Here is a 17,807-nt window from a genome sequence, read left to right on the forward strand (position 1 = left end):
CTCCATCTTGGCTAGTTCTATCCTGGTCTGCTCTGCCATCTTTTCCTTCAGATCCCTTACGCACATCAGCCATCACCTCTCGTATGAGCTCTACTGCCGGGTTTGGGCCATAGAACGCCAGTCTGTTCTTTACCTCCCTCTGAATTCAGTCTCCTCCACGTTCACATTGGGGGGCGCTGCACTGTCGTGTTCCATGATGGCTGCTATCAAATCCACTTTTGTTTTTTTGCTGGCGATTAACCCTCGAGCTTCCACCAGGTCTTTTAATGTAGTCCTCTTTAACTTCTGGTAGTTGTTTTCCATTCATTCCTTTCCTCCTGTAGACGGGGTATCACATCCCGCTGTCTGCCACCAGTGTAACAGGGTCTACCGTGCTGGAGTACCTCTTTCAGTACCACCCCGTGTTTTAGGAGGTCCACTCTGCTTTGGCTGGATTCTGAATGAAGGACGCTGACTGGAATGGCTTCATTACATGTGCGCATATAAAATACTAGACTGTGGCCCGATTCTAATGCATCGGGTATTCTAGAATATGCATGTCCCCGTAGTATATGGACAATGATGATTCCAGAATTCGCGGCAGACTGTGCCCGTCGCTGATTGGTCGAGGCAACCTTTATGACATCATCGTCGCCATGCTGTGCCCGTCGCTGATTGGTCGAGGCCTGGCGGCCTCAACCAATCAGAGACGTGGGATTTCCAGGACAGACAGACAGACAGACAGACGGAAAAAACCCTTAGACAATTATATATATAGATCACTGCTTCTCCACGTATTTCCAGTGTGACAACTCTTTACTCACAGGACAGAGAATATATATCACAACAGATACAGAGGGCAAGCCAATACAAAAGTGGCAGGCCAGACATACATTACAATAGCCGCAGGTGGCCGGAGCCTGCCGATATTTACTGTGGGAATTACAAAGGTGGGGGAGGTCAGAAGGAGAATATCTTGTCCCCTCTGCTCAGGGGCGCAGCCTGTGGGCTGATGCATTAGGGACATTAATCTCACATGGAAGATATTATACATACATATGACTGCACAACATATTCTGGGTGCTGGGGGGTTCTGTAACATATGGCATTTAGGACAAATTTTTATCCAGGGATCAACTCGGACTCACCCCACCTGTCACAGGACTACCAAGGTTGGAGGGGCTGCTGTCGTAGGTTCTCCAGGCTGGCTATTGTCTTCCATCTAAAATAGAGTCTTTAGTGGCTTTGCTACTTAGTTTAGTGTAGGACTTGTAAGCGTGGGGACTAGGGTTGAGCGACTTTCATTTTTTTAAGATCGAGTAGGGTTTTGGGAAACCCGATTTTGTCCAGAGTCGAGTCGAGTGCAGTCGGCCGATTATCGCTAAAAGTCGGGGATCGACCGAAACACGAAACCCAATGCAAGTCAATGGGGAAGCATAGTCGGCAGTGAGTGGAGGCCAGGAAAACACCTACAGTGCCCATTTTAATGCCAAAAACATCCATTCTTGTTTCTGAAGCTTGCCAATCTTAATTAACTGTATAATAATAGTTGGGCATAGGGAATTGGGGGAAAGTTGTGGGGGGAGTAGGGCTGGCTCAAGTTTTTCGTGGGCCCAGGAAATGCGGACTACGTCACGGCGGTGTTGCAGGGAAAGGTAAGTATTTAAAAGTTGCAAGTGCTGTGATCCTGAGCAAGCAGGGGGGGGCCCACTCGTTCGCATTGCCACTGGCACAGGGCCCCTCAAAGTACGGCGGTGTGTTTGCATGGCGGGGGCGCCTCCCACCAGCAGCGACACTTTTGCGTACTCTGAGGGGCCCTGTGCCAGTGACGTCGCCAACGAGTATGCCCCCCCACCTGATGAAGGAACCTGCACTTTCATCTGCACCTTCCTCTTTGTCCCTGTGTAAGGTGGTATAACATGCGGGAAGGGGAACCTTACTTTCAGCAGGGACAGATTCTGGCTGTGTAGAGTACAAGGGGAATGTAGTGGTCTAGGTCAATGTACCAGCAGACTCATTTAGCAGTGGCTGGGCAATGGGCAGGATGAGGAGGAAACAGATATAGGGCCAAAGAATAAAGTAGGCTACATGCAGTTCAAAATTGGTAACAGGACTAAACAGGCGGCATTGCTTTGTTCAGTGGAGTAGCAAACCCAAGAGCAGCAGACACTGTTTCAAGGGCCTAACCACACTAGTAGGCCAAATGCAGTTTAATATCTGATAGTATAGGGCGAAAGCCAGAATGTGGAAGCTCAGCTTTGTTCAGTTGAGGACAACACCAGGGAGGGGCAGACACCTTTAGTAGGCCGGAAAAGCCTATTGCATTTTTTAAAATGGTAATTTGGAGCAGAAGGTTGAAGCTCAGCTTTATTTAGTTGAGGGCAACACCAGGCAGGGGCACACAGACAGACACCTTTAGTAGGCCGGAAAAGCCTATTGCATTTTTCAAAATGGTAATTTGGAGCAGAAGGTTGAAGCTCAGCTTTATTTAGTTGAGGGCAACACCAGGGAGGGGCAGAAGCCGTTAGTAGGCCCTAACCACCATTTTTTTTTTTTAAAACCACTTAATGAGAGCCGGAAGGTTGAAGCTCAGCTTTATTTAGTTGAGGACAACACCAGGGAGGGGCAGAAGCCGTTAGTAGGCCCTAACCACCATTTTTTTTTTTAAAACCACATAATGAGAGCCGGAAGGTTGAAGCTCAGCTTTATTTAGTTGAGGACAACACCAGGGAGGGGCAGAAGCCGTTAGTAGGCCCTAACCACCATTTTTTTTTTTAAAACCACATAATGAGAGCCGGAAGGTTGAAGCTCAGCTTTATTTAGTTGAGGACAACACCAGGGAGGGGCACACAGACAGACACCTTTTGTAGGCCTGAAAAGCCTATTGCATTTTTCAAAATGGTAATTTGGAGCAGAAGGTTGAAGCTCAGCTTTATTTAGTTGAGGGCAACACCAGGGAGGGGCAGAAGCCGTTAGTAGGCCCTAACCACCATTTTTTTTTTTAAAACCACATAATGAGAGCCGGAAGGTTGAAGCTCAGCTTTATTTAGTTGAGGACAACACCAGGGAGGGGCACACAGACAGACACCTTTAGTAGGCCTGAAAAGCCTATTGCATTTTTCAAAATGGTAATTTGGAGCAGAAGGTTGAAGCTCAGCTTTATTTAGTTGAGGGCAACACCAGGCAGGGGCAGAAGCCGTTAGTAGGCCCTAACCACCATTTTTTTTTTTTAAAACCACTTAATGAGAGCCGGAAGGTTGAAGCTCAGCTTTATTTAGTTGAGGACAACACCAGGGAGGGGCAGAAGCCGTTAGTAGGCCCTAACCACCATTTTTTTTTTTAAAACCACATAATGAGAGCCGGAAGGTTGAAGCTCAGCTTTATTTAGTTGAGGACAACACCAGGGAGGGGCACACAGACAGACACCTTTAGTAGGCCGGAAAAGCCTATTGCATTTTTCAAAATGGTAATTTGGAGCAGAAGGTTGAAGCTCAGCTTTATTTAGTTGAGGGCAACACCAGGGAGGGGCAGAAGCCGTTAGTAGGCCCTAACCACCATTTTTTTTTTTTAAAACCACATAATGAGAGCCGGAAGGTTGAAGCTCAGCTTTATTTAGTTGAGGACAACACCAGGGAGGGGCAGAAGCCGTTAGTAGGCCCTAACCACCATTTTTTTTTTTAAAACCACATAATGAGAGCCGGAAGGTTGAAGCTCAGCTTTATTTAGTTGAGGACAACACCAGGGAGGGGCAGAAGCCGTTAGTAGGCCCTAACCACCATTTTTTTTTTTAAAACCACATAATGAGAGCCGGAAGGTTGAAGCTCAGCTTTATTTAGTTGAGGACAACACCAGGGAGGGGCAGAAGCCGTTAGTAGGCCCTAACCACCATTTTTTTTTTTAAAACCACATAATGAGAGCCGGAAGGTTGAAGCTCAGCTTTATTTAGTTGAGGACAACACCAGGGAGGGGCACACAGACAGACACCTTTTGTAGGCCTGAAAAGCCTATTGCATTTTTCAAAATGGTAATTTGGAGCAGAAGGTTGAAGCTCAGCTTTATTTAGTTGAGGGCAACACCAGGGAGGGGCAGAAGCCGTTAGTAGGCCCTAACCACCATTTTTTTTTTTAAAACCACATAATGAGAGCCGGAAGGTTGAAGCTCAGCTTTATTTAGTTGAGGACAACACCAGGGAGGGGCAGAAGCCGTTAGTAGGCCCTAACCACCATTTTTTTTTTTTAAACCACATAATGAGAGCCGGAAGGTTGAAGCTCAGCTTTATTTAGTTGAGGACAACACCAGGGAGGGGCACACAGACAGACACCTTTAGTAGGCCTGAAAAGCCTATTGCATTTTTCAAAATGGTAATTTGGAGCAGAAGGTTGAAGCTCAGCTTTATTTAGTTGAGGGCAACACCAGGGAGGGGCAGAAGCCGTTAGTAGGCCCTAACCACCATTTTTTTTTTTAAAACCACATAATGAGAGCCGGAAGGTTGAAGCTCAGCTTTATTTAGTTGAGGACAACACCAGGGAGGGGCACACAGACAGACACCTTTAGTAGGCCTGAAAAGCCTATTGCATTTTTCAAAATGGTAATTTGGAGCAGAAGGTTGAAGCTCAGCTTTATTTAGTTGAGGGCAACACCAGGCAGGGGCAGAAGCCGTTAGTAGGCCCTAACCACCATTTTTTTTTTTTAAAACCACTTAATGAGAGCCGGAAGGTTGAAGCTCAGCTTTATTTAGTTGAGGACAACACCAGGGAGGGGCAGAAGCCGTTAGTAGGCCCTAACCACCATTTTTTTTTTTAAAACCACATAATGAGAGCCGGAAGGTTGAAGCTCAGCTTTATTTAGTTGAGGACAACACCAGGGAGGGGCACACAGACAGACACCTTTAGTAGGCCGGAAAAGCCTATTGCATTTTTCAAAATGGTAATTTGGAGCAGAAGGTTGAAGCTCAGCTTTATTTAGTTGAGGGCAACACCAGGGAGGGGCAGAAGCCGTTAGTAGGCCCTAACCACCATTTTTTTTTTTTAAAACCACTTAATGAGAGCCGGAAGGTTGAAGCTCAGCTTTATTTAGTTGAGGACAACACCAGGCAGGGGCACACAGACAGACACCTTTAGTAGGCCTGAAAAGCCTATTGCATTTTTCAAAATGGTAATTTGGAGCAGAAGGTTGAAGCTCAGCTTTATTTAGTTGAGGGCAACACCAGGGAGGGGCAGAAGCCGTTAGTAGGCCCTAACCAAAGTTGAAGGCCAAATGCAGTTTAATTTCTGATACTATAGGCCGAAAGCCAGAAGGTGGAAGTTCCGATTTAGACAGTGGAGGACAATTTGAATTAGGGACTGCAGACAGACTTAGTAGGCTGTCCCCTGTGGACCATGCATCCACCACATTAACCCATTGCGCCGTAATGGACACGTAATCTTCCGTGGCCATGCCTACAGGTCCATGCGTCTGTTGTCAGGTGCACCTTTGTACTCACAGATTGCCAGAGTGCATGGACAATGCGGTCTTCTACATGCTGGTGGAGGGTTGGGATGGCTTTTCTCGCAAAAGAAGTGTCGACTGGTTAGCTTGTAGCGTGGTACAGCGTAGTCCATCATGGCCTTATTAATAGTAAATAAAATATATAACTAGGCTCTATGAACTTTTAAATAGGTTCCAGGGGTACACGGGCAGCATTGGTGTGGTCAGTGGAGGAGTATTGCAAGTAGGGGCTGCAGACAGGCTATCAAAGGCCTAAAATAACAAACAGTAGGCAGTCATGGCAGTTTTACATCGGTTACATGGATACACAGGCAGGCACTCCAGGCAGCATTGTGGTCAGTGGAGGAGTATTGCAAGTAGGGGCCGCAGACAGGCTATCAAAGGCCTAAAATAACAAACAATAGGCTCATGGCAGTTTTACAGCGGTTACATGGATACACGGGCAGGCAGCTTGGTGGTCAGTGGAGGAGTATTTAAAGTAGGGACCGCAGACAGGCTATCAAAGGCCTAAAATAACAAACAATAGGCTCATGGCAGTTTTACAGCGGTTACATGGATACACGGGCAGGCAGCTTGGTGGTCAGTGGAGGAGTATTTAAAGTAGGGACCGCAGACAGGCTTCAAAGGCCTAACATAAGAAAATGGGCTGGCTGTAGGCACTTTATAATTGGTTCCAGGGGTACACGGGCAGCAGTGGTCTGGTCAGTGGAGGAGTATTTAAAGTAGGGACCGCAGACAGGCTTCAAAGGCCTAACATAAGAAAATGGGCTGGCTGTAGGCACTTTATAATTGGTTCCAGGGGTACACGGGCAGCAGTGGTCTGGTCAGTGGAGGAGTATTTAAAGTAGGGACCGCAGACAGGCTATCAAAGGCCTAACATAACAAACAATAGGCTCATGGCAGTTTCACAGCGGTTACATGGATACACGGGCAGGCAGCTTGGTGGTCAGTGGAGGAGTATTTAAAGTAGGGACCGCAGACAGGCTATCAAAGGCCTAAAATAACAAACAATAGGCTCATGGCAGTTTTACAGCGGTTACATGGATACACGGGCAGGCAGCTTGGTGGTCAGTGGAGGAGTATTGCAAGTAGGGGCCGCAGACAGGCTATCAAAGGCCTAAAATAACAAACAATAGGCTCATGGCAGTTTTACAGCGGTTACATGGATACACGGGCAGGCAGCTTGGTGGTCAGTGGAGGAGTATTTAAAGTAGGGACCGCAGACAGGCTATCAAAGGCCTAAAATAACAAACAATAGGCTCATGGCAGTTTTACAGCGGTTACATGGATACACGGGCAGGCAGCTTGGTGGTCAGTGGAGGAGTATTGCAAGTAGGGGCCGCAGACAGGCTATCAAAGGCCTAAAATAACAAACAATAGGCTCATGGCAGTTTTACAGCGGTTACATGGATACACGGGCAGGCAGCTTGGTGGTCAGTGGAGGAGTATTTAAAGTAGGGACCGCAGACAGGCTATCAAAGGCCTAAAATAACAAACAATAGGCTCATGGCAGTTTTACAGCGGTTACATGGATACACAGGCAGCTTGGTGGTGAGTGGAGGAGTAGTGCAAGGAGTGTCTGTCCCAGTACTCCCAAAATATAAATAGATGTTAATGTCTCGCAAAACAACCAAAACAAAAAAAAAAGGTGGCATACTTAGGTACAGGGGTGGGCTCATCTACTGAGTTTCTGACATAGTAATTTGGCAGTAACTATTTAATGGTGCCAATATAGGACACAGACACAGACTACTTTAAGTTGCATCATAGATGTCTACAAATTTGTATTGTCAGTGCCAGACATTGAATGATGTCAGCGAATAGACTAAAGATTGGTGGAGCTGTGCGACATAATTTTGCACGTGGTAGAGCACATTTTGAGCTGGGGTAGGGGGGAACTCTCTTGAGGCCGGCGGGACCGCCCCAGGGCCCCTCATGTTACAACGGTGTGTCTGACGTTGGGTGCGCACCACCACCGCCAGAGACACTACATTGTACTATGAGGGACCCAGTAGCAATGCCGTCAACCAAAAGCGAGCACACCCACCTCTTCAGACAAACAGCAGTCTCACGGGTGCTTGCGCCAAGTCGCGATACCACGGCCCCGTGTGGGGAGTTTTGCCATTTAGGGAGGTGTAAACATGTCGTATGCTGTACAATCAGCTGCAGCAAATTAGACATTAGAAAAGTAATTCACAGGCAAGAGCTTTTCATAGGAAAGCTAGGTGTCGGCCGGGCAAGGTGGGGCAAAAGATTTCGAAATCCAGTTGTGGTTCATTTTAATGAATGTTAGATCGTCAACATTTTGGGTAGCCAGACGAGTCCTTTTTTCGGTTAATATTGAACCTGCAGCACTGAATACTCTTTCTGATAGGACACTTGCTGCCGGGCAAGCAAGCTCCTGCAATGCATATTCTGCCAATTCTGGCCAGGTGTCTAATTTGGAGGCCCAGTAATCAAATGGGAATGACGGTTGAGGGAGAACATCGATAAGGGATGAAAAATAGTTAGTAACCATACTGGACAAATGTTGTCTCCTGTCACTTTCAATTGATGCAGCAGTACCTGTCCTGTCTGCGGTCATAGCAAAATCACTCCACAACCTGGTCAGAAAACCCCTCTGTCCAACGCCACTTCTGATGTGTGCACCCCTAACACTCCTAGTCTGCTGCCCCCTGGAGCTCGTGTGAGAACGATCACGTGCGCTGTGTGCTGGGAATGCCTGAAGCAAACGGTCAACAAGAGTTGATTGTTTGGTTGCTAATATTAGTTCCAAGTTCTCATGTGGCATAATATTTTGCAATTTGCCTTTATAGCGTGGATCAAGGAGGCAGGCCAACCAGTAATCGTCATCGTTCATCATTTTCGTAATGCGTGTGTCCCTTTTTAGGATACGTAAGGCATAATCCGCCATGTGGGCCAAAGTTCCAGTTGTCAAATCTCCGGTTGTGATTGGTTGAGGGGCAGTTGCAGGCAAATCTACGTCACTTGTGTCCCTCAAAAAACCAGAACCCGGCCGTGACACGCAACCAAATTCCTGTGCCCCCGGGAAAGGTTCGGCATTAAAAATATACTCATCCCCATCATCCTCCTCGTCCTCCACCTCCTCTTCGCCCGCTACCTCGTCCTGTACACTGCCCTGACCAGACAATGGCTGACTGTCATCAAGGCTTTCCTCTTCCTCTGGTGCAGACGCCTGCTCCTTTATGTGCGTCAAACTTTGCATCAGCAGACGCATTAGGGGGATGCTCATGCTTATTACGGCGTTGTCTGCACTAACCAGCCGTGTGCATTCCTCAAAGCACTGAAGGACTTGACACATGTCTTGTATCTTAGACCACTGCACACCTGACAACTCCATGTCTGCCATCCTACTGCCTGCCCGTGTATCCTCCCACAAATAAATAACAGCACGCCTCTGTTCGCACAGTCTCTGAAGCATGTGCAGTGTTGAGTTCCACCTTGTTGCAACGTCTATGATTAGGCGATGCTGGGGAAGGTTCAAAGACCGCTGATAGGTCTGCATACGGCTGGCGTGTACAGGCGAACGTCGGATATGTGAGCAAAGTGCACGCACTTTGAGGAGCAGGTCGGAGAACCCAGGATAAGTTTTCAATAAGCACTGCACCACCAGGTTTAAGGTGTGAGCCAGGCAAGGAATGTGTTTCAGTTGGGAAAGGGAGATGGCAGCCATGAAATTCCTTCCGTTATCACTCACTACCTTGCCTGCCTCAAGATCTACTGTGCCCAGCCACGACTGCGTTTCTTGTTGCAAGAACTCGGACAGAACTTCCGCGGTGTGTCTATTGTCGCCCAAGCACTTCATAGCCAATACAGCCTGCTGACGCTTGGCAGTAGCTGGCCCATAATGGGACAACTGGTGTGCAACAGTGTCATCTGCCGATGGAGTGGTTGGCAGACTGCGTTCTGTGGAAGAGCTGTAGCTTCTGCAGGAGGACGAGGAGGAGGAGGAGGAGGGGGTGCGAACGCCTACAGCCAACTGTTTCCTAGACCGTGGGCTAGGCACAACTGTCCCTAAATTGATGTCGCCTGTGGACCCTGCATCCACCACATTCACCCAGTGTGCCGTGATGGACACATAACGTCCCTGGCCATGCCTACTGGTCCATGCATCTGTAGTCAGGTGCACCTTTGTACTCACAGATTGCCTGAGTGCATGGACGATGCGCTGTTTAACATGCTGGTGCAGGGCTGGGATGGCTTTTCTGGAAAAAAAGTGTCGACTGGGTAGCTCGTATCGTGGTTCAGCGTACTCCATCAGGGCTTTGAAAGCTTCGCTTTCAACTAACCGGTAGGGCATCATCTCTAACGAGATTAGTCTAGCTATGTGGGCGTTAAAACCCTGTGTACGCGGATGCGAGGATAAGTACTTCCTTTTTCTAACCAGAGTCTCATGTAGGGTGAGCTGGACTGGAGAGCTGGAGATCGTGGAACTTTCGGGTGTGCCGGTGTACATGGCAGACTGAGAGACGGTTGGAGACGGTATTGTTTCCGCCGGTGCCCTAGATGCAATATTTCCTCCTACAAAACTGGTGATTCCCTGACCCTGACTGCTTTTGGCTGGCAAAGAAACCTGCACAGATACTGCCGGTGGTGCGGAAAATGGTGGCCTTACAGTGACGGAAGGGATGTTGCGTTGCTGACTAGCTTCATTGGCCGAGGGTGCTACAACCTTGAGGGACGTTTGGTAGTTAGTCCAGGCTTGAAAATGCATGGTGGTTAAGTGTCTATGCATGCAACTAGTATTTAGACTTTTCAGATTCTGACCTCTGCTTAAGCTAGTTGAACATTTTTGACAGATGACTTTGCGCTGATCAGTTGGATGTTGTTTAAAAAAATGCCAGACTGCACTCTTCCTAGACTCGGATCCCTTTTCAGGGATTGCAGACTGAGCTTTAACCGGATGGCAACGCTGTGCTCCAACAGGTTTTGGCTTTGACACGCGTTTTGGTCCAGATACGGGCCCGGCAGATGGAACCTGTTGCGATGTTGATGCCTGCTGCGGCCCCTCCTCCACCTCCGCTTCTGAACTACTGCCGCCTGCACCCTGTTCCCCCAATGGCTGCCAATCGGGGTCAATAACTGGGTCATCTATTACCTCCTCTTCGAGCTCGTGTGCAACTTCGTCTGTGTCACTGTGTCGGTCGGTGGTATAGCGTTCGTGGCGGGGCAACATAGTCTCATCAAGGTCTGATTGTGGATCTGTACCCTGAGAGGGCAATGTGGTGGTCTGAGTCAAAGGAGCAGCATAGTACTCTGGCTGTGGCTGTGCATCAGTGCACTCCATGTCAGAATATACTTGTAATGGGCATGGCCTGTTAAATGTTTCACTTTCTAAGCCAGGGACGGTATGTGTAAAGAGCTCCATGGAGTGACCCGTTGTGTCGCCTGCTGCATCCTTCTCTCTTGTTGTAGTTTTTGCTGAGGAGGACAAGGAAGCGACTTGTCCCTGACCGTGAACATCCACAAGCGACGCGCTGCTTTTACATTTACCAGTTTCGGAAGAGGAGGCAAAAGAGCTAGAGGCTGAGTCTGCAATGTAAGCCAAAACTTGCTGTTGCTGCTCCGCCTTTAAAAGCGGTTTTCCTACTCCCAGAAAAGAGAGCGTTCGAGGCCTTGTGTAGCCTGACGACGAAACTGGCTCCACAGCTCCAGACTTAGGTGGAATATTTTTATCCCCACGACCACCTGATGCTCCACTACCACTACCATCATTACCAGCTGACAATGAACGCCCACGACGACCTCTTGCACCAGACTTCCTCATTGTTTTAAAATCTTAACCAAAGTAACTTTATTTGTTGCTGTCAAACAACTTACACGGTGAGCTATAACTTCAGTATGATTTCAATATCCCTTAACAGGTTGGTGAGACCACAAGGAAAATCAGGCACAATGTTACACACTCTGTTTTCTGTGGCACAAAATCACAGAGATGACACACACGCAGGACTGTCACTCAAGCACTAATGTCAATATTAATCTCCCACCTAATTTATTTTTTTTTTTTTTTCAGGGAGACTTTAGAAACCAAATAATATTAAAAAAAAAAAAAAAAAAAAAAAATAGGCTTGCTATAGCCCACTGAATGAGAGATAGCACACACAGCAGTGGCACACAAGCCCTGACTGAGGCCAATATTTTTCTCCCACTGATTGATGTAGTGTTTTTGTGTTGAGGTAGAATTTAGAACACAAATCACAGAAAAAATAAATAGGCTTTCTATGGCCCACTGAATGAAAGGGAGAGAGGTGGCACACCCAGGAGTCAAGACTGGCACACAAGCTGAAAGGGCAATATTACTCTCCCACTGTTTTTTTATGTATTTTTTGTTTTTTCAGGGAGACTTTAGAAACCCAATAATATTTAAAAAAAAAAATAAATAGGCTTTCTATGGCCCACTGAATGAGAGGGAGAGAGGTGGCACACCCAGGAGTCAAGACTGGCACACAAGCTGAAAGGGCAATATTACTCTCCCACTGTTTTTTTAGGTTTTTTTTTTTTTTTCAGGGAGACTTTAGAAACCAAATAATATTAAAAAAAAAAAAAAAAAAAAAAAAATAGGCTTGCTATAGCCCACTGAATGAGAGATAGCACACACAGCAGTGGCACACAAGCCCTGACTGAGGCCAATATTTTTCTCCCACTGATTGATGTAGTGTTTTTGTGTTGAGGTAGAATTTAGAACACAAATCACGGAAAAAATAAATAGGCTTTCTATGGCCCACTGAATGAAAGGGAGAGAGGTGGCACACCCAGGAGTCAAGACTGGCACACAAGCTGAAAGGGCAATATTACTCTCCCACTGTTTTTTTATGTATTTTTTGTTTTTTCAGGGAGACTTTAGAAACCCAATAATATTTAAAAAAAAAATAAATAGGCTTTCTATGGCCCACTGAATGAGAGGGAGAGAGGTGGCACACCCAGGAGTCAAGACTGGCACACAAGCTGAAAGGGCAATATTATTCTCCCACTGTTTTTTTAGGTTTTTTTTTTTTTTTTCAGGGAGAATTAGAAACCAAATAATATTAAAAAAAAAAAATAAATAGGCTTTCTATGGCCCACTGAATGAGAGGGAGAGAGGTGGCACACCCAGGAGTCAAGACTGGCACACAAGCTGAAAGGGCAATATTATTCTCCCACTGTTTTTTTAGGTTTTTTTTTTTTTTTTCAGGGAGAATTAGAAACCAAATAATATTAAAAAAAAAAAATAAATAGGCTTTCTATGGCCCACTGAATGAGAGGGAGAGAGGTGGCACACCCAGGAGTCAAGACTGGCACACAAGCTGAAAGGGCAATATTACTCTCCCACTGTTTTTTTAGGTTTTTTTTTTTTTTCAGGGAGACTTTAGAAACCAAATAATATTAAAAAAAAAAAAAAAAAAATAGGCTTGCTATAGCCCACTGAATGAGAGATAGCACACACAGCAGTGGCACACAAGCCCTGACTGAGGCCAATATTTTTCTCCCACTGATTGATGTAGTGTTTTTGTGTTGAGGTAGATTTTAGAACACAAATCACGGAAAAAATAAATAGGCTTTCTATGGCCCACTCAGTGAGAGATGGCACACACAGGGATGGCACTGTAGCAGAAATGCCAATCTTAATCTCCCACAAAAAAAAAACAAAAAAAAAAAAAAAACTGTCCTACAATTACTATCTCCCTGCAGTAATGTAAGCCAGGTATGGCAGGCAGCAATAGGAGTGGACTGATGCACAAATTAAATAAAAAGTGTGGACAAACAAAAAAGATAGCTGTGCAGAAAGGAAGGAACAAGAGGATATGTGCTTTGAAAAAAGCAGTTGGTTTCCACAGTGGCGTACACACAGCAATACAGCTATCACGGAGCCTTCTAGGGCAGCCCAATGAGCTACAGCGCTGAGGGGAAAAAAAAAAAAAAATAGCTTCCACAGTCCCTGCACACCGAAGGTGGTGTTGGACAGTGGAAATCGCTGCAGCACAAGCGGTTTGGTGGTTAGTGGACCCTGCCTAACGCTCTCCCTGCTTCTGACGAAGCGGCAGCAACCTGTCCCTAAGCTCAGATCAGCAGCAGTAAGATGGCGGTCGGCGGGAACGCCCCTTTATAGCCCCTGTGACGCCGCAGACAGCAAGCCAATCACTGCAATGCCCTTCTCTAAGATGGTGGGGACCAGGATCTATGTCATCACGCTGCCCACACTCTGCGTTCACCTTCATTGGCTGAGAAATGGCGCTTTTCGCGTCATTGAAACGCGACTTTGGCGCGAAAGTCGCGTACCGCATGGCCGACAAGCACAGGGGTCGGATCGGGTTTCATGAGACGCCGACTTAGCCAAAAGTCGGCGACTTTTGAAAATGATCGACCCGTTTCGCTCAACCCTAGTGGGGACCCTTGGCATGGGTTACAAGCTTACGTATTTTGGCCAAAATATCAACCAATACCTCACATATTTTTGTTCTTTTTTTTGCACTATATTTTTTGGGGTGCAGCCAAGCCCAAACATGTTCGGACGAGCCTGAGGGGTGTTCGCACTATGATGCATTGAGAGTGTGCTGGCCAGCCCGCCTAATCGAAAAGTAGGTGCATGACTAATAGGCTGTGAACCAGACACTATGCAGTACTCTTGTGTGAACAACGCCCTATGCAGGCATTCATTGTGCAATTGTATACTGGGCAGTCACGCCCTCCAGAAATGGGTAGGCGGAGAGTGGCTGTTGATCTGGTATTTTGCACCTGTGTTGCTATTATCTTGCTTTATGGGCTGCACCCTCTAGTGCATTTGTTCCAAGATCTGGAGACTTTGAGTCTTTAGTGGCTTTGCTATTTAGTTGCATCTAAATACCTTCTTGCAGCATGGCTTCTTATCCTCTACCACCCCCAGATCGAATCAGATGTAGGGGGTGCTCTCTTGTTCCGCCCCTTTCCTGCATTCTGCTGCTGTTATACAGGGACGCACTAGACCATACTAAGCTGTGGCCCTGGAAGATGTACTGCGTCATTCCAGGCCATGCCCCTAGAATGCAAAAATCCCGACCTGCCAGCTCCCAGAGATGCAGAGCGCCATCAAAAGTGATGTCAGATGCTTTGCTGGGTTCTGGGGAAGCACAGCGTGATGCTAGGCCGTGACCCTGACATCACTCTTTGTCTGCTGGCTCCCAAGGATGCACTGCGCACAGAATGGCCGTGCTCCTTGAGAGATGTCCCTGCACGCTGCTCATCAGCGACCTCTGGATCTGATCCATGTGATGCTGGGACCTCAGCCCCGTGTAAGATATCTTCCCTCTCCGGCAGCATTGGAGAACAGTAGGGTCTCCCTCAAGGAGAGGAAACCACTGAAGTGTACTAGATAGCTCCGCCTTTTAAGCTAGAGTTTCCTGTCCTTGGGGGGCAGATCCTCTCTCTCCATGGTGCTGTCATGGGGAATGGGAAACCAGAACGTAATATTTTATACAGAAACCTTTTTTTTTTTTTTTTTTTGCAATTACAGAGGTCATATGTTTTCTGTAGTTCTTGACCAAATTTGCACACACTGCAGTAAGGATTTTGGCCCACTCCTCCATACAGATCTTCTCCAGATGTTTCAGGTTTCGGAGCTGTGGTTTAGCAACATTGAGTTTCAGCTCCCTCCAAAGATTTTCTATTGAGTTCAGGTCTGGAGACTGGCTAGGCCACTCCAGGATATTAAAATGCTTCTTACAGAGCCACTCCTTAGTTGCTCTGGCTGTGCGCGTTTCGGGTCATTGTCATGCTGGAAGACCCAGTCATGGCCCATCTTCAATGCTCTTACTGAGGGAAGGAGGTTGTTGGCCAAAATATTGCGATACATGACCCCATCCAACCTCCCTTCAATACAGTGCAGTCGTCCTGTGCCCTTTGCATAAAAGCGCACCCAAAGAATGATGTTTCCCCCACCATGCTTAACGGTTGGAATGGTGTTTCTGGGGTTGTACTTATCCTTCTCCCTCCAAACACGGCTAGTGGAGTTGATACCAGAATGTTCTATTTTGGTCTCATTTAACCACATGCCCTTCTCCAATGCTTCCTCTGAATCATTCAGATGGTCATTGGTGAACTTCAAATGGGACTGGTCATGTGTTGTGTGCGCAGGGGGACCTTGCATGCCCTGCATGATTTTAATCCATTACTAACAGTAATGTTTGAGATGGTGGTCCCAGCTCTCTTGAGGTCATTGACCAGATCCTTCCGTGTAGTTTTGGGTTGATTCCTGGCCTTTCTCAGAATCATCCTTACCCCATGAGGTAAGATCTTGCATGTAGCCCCAAACTTAGGAAGATTGTGTTTCTTCCAATTTCTAATAATTGTGGCAACAGTTTTTGCCTTCTCACCAAACTGCTTGCCTATTGTTCTATAGCCCATTCTAGCCTTGTGCAGGTCTATTATTTTGTTCCTGGTGCCCTTTAACAGCTATTTGGTCTTGGCCATGGTGGAGAGGTTGGAGTGTGATTAATTGTGTGGACAGGTGTCTTATACAGATAACAAGTTCAACCAGGTGCAATGAATACAGGTAATGAGTGCAGAGTAGGAGGGCATGTTAAAACCCAGTCATGTATGTCCACCAAGAATAAATGGTATTGCCAAAATCCTGGCATGCAAAAAGGCAAGCCCTCATTGTGGATGTGATGTCACCAGGACAGAACTACACAAGTCTTATACATCAGCTTCAGAGAGGTTTCTACAAGGGTTATTTGCCAATTGCCTCTGCTGATCATACAGTAGGGAAAATAAGTATTTGATATTCTGTTGATTTTGCAAGTTCCTCACCTACAAAGAATGAAGTGGTCTGCAATTTTTATCGTACACTTCATTCGTGAGAGAATATAAAAATAAAAAAACAGAAAATCACATTTGCATGATTTTTAAATAATTAAATTGCATTTTATCGAATGAAGAAGTATTTGATCAGCTGCCAACCAGCAAGAATTCTGCTTCTCACAGACCTGTTAGTTTTTATTTAAGTAGCAAAAACATGTTCGCCATCATAGAGACAGACTGTTTGTTCTTCGGGGCGGCCTTAGGGCAGGTCTTTCCTTGGTTTCTCTGGCCTAGAGCAGGAAGATAAGACTCTGCCTACAGTCCCACCCCGGAGCACGGGCATCTCATTAACTGAAAACTTCACTGATTACACAAGAAACACAAGATGGATTTCTTCACCCCAGGTATCATTTTAATCAGTTTAACACTGCTAGTCTGACAATGCCTGTAGTTTACTTACCAAAATCCTGCTTTAATGACCATTCGCAGTTTCATTGTACCATCTGTGTATACGCGGTAATCGTCGGAGAGGGCCTCATCTTCCAAACTTTTTAAAATCCAATCTACTTCACCATCTTTTTAAATTCCTCCCAAATTTTTTTCAGAGGCCAAATCAACTTCTTACTTTTTGCCATCTTGGTCTGTTTCTTGTTGTTTCATATGAGTATCATCTGATGGAAGTGTTCATTCTGGTCACATGCATCTCTTCCACAGTCCTCAATATGATAGCTTTTTCCATGCATTCATTTACAGATTCAGGGTTTTTATAGTCATCTATAAACAGAAATTCACAAAAGGTACTGATTTAATGACTATTCGCAGTTTCACTGTACCATCCGTGTGTACATGGTAGTCGTGGGAGACTTTACTGTACACTACTGGAGCTGGAAGTACTGTGGCTGCTGGCACCAGACTTGCCCTCCAATAGATCCCTGTTAAAGAATTTAAAGTACTCATTCCAATTACAGAACCTCTAATGAGTCCGGTATGGTTATTTTGCCTCACTACATCACCTGGTCGGGAGAGGGTAATTTGCACGCCTGCTGCCTTCCTTGGATGTGCTAACCATTTCTCAGGCTCCTTCTCCGGAATCGACCCCTAATTCTCCATTACACATGATTACCATAGAAGGGAGCCCGTACGGTATGGGAGATAGTTGGAAGGTAGAGCGACCGCCCTACCTCGTCACCAACCGCATCCATGGCGACGCACAGGGTTGCTCAGGAAAGGGTGTGGGGGCCTAGGCTTGACAGGGGGGGGGCTCATTGGAAGCACAAGGCAGAGGAGGGGGAGGAAGTTGCAAATGCAGCTGGGTGTTATGAACTGGTGGCCTAGGAGCAGCATGGATGAGCTCTGGAGTAGGTGGCCTCTATACTGACCGCAGACCCTGAACTTAACACCGCAACTAGAAGTAGCCGTGGGATGTTCCTGTCACTCCCTAGACACCTCGTCACAGCCGGAGGAGCTGTTTCCCTAAAGAAACAGGAAAACTATCTTGCCTCAGAGAAAATTCCCAAAGGAAAGGCAGCCCTGTCATGATCTCTGCAGGCAGAGATCATAGCAAG

At 46.6% G+C, this 17,807-nt stretch overlaps 1 pseudogene; it reads right to left on the minus strand.

Annotated features, from left to right (window-relative positions):
- Window positions 1-17,114: 17,114 nt before the first annotated feature.
- Window positions 17,115-17,476, minus strand: LOC143770898 (18S ribosomal RNA; annotated as a pseudogene).
- Window positions 17,477-17,807: the final 331 nt, after the last annotated feature.

The sequence above is a fragment of the Ranitomeya variabilis genome, chromosome 4, assembly GCF_051348905.1.
Source record: "Ranitomeya variabilis isolate aRanVar5 chromosome 4, aRanVar5.hap1, whole genome shotgun sequence".
Classification (NCBI taxonomy): domain Eukaryota; kingdom Metazoa; phylum Chordata; class Amphibia; order Anura; family Dendrobatidae; genus Ranitomeya; species Ranitomeya variabilis.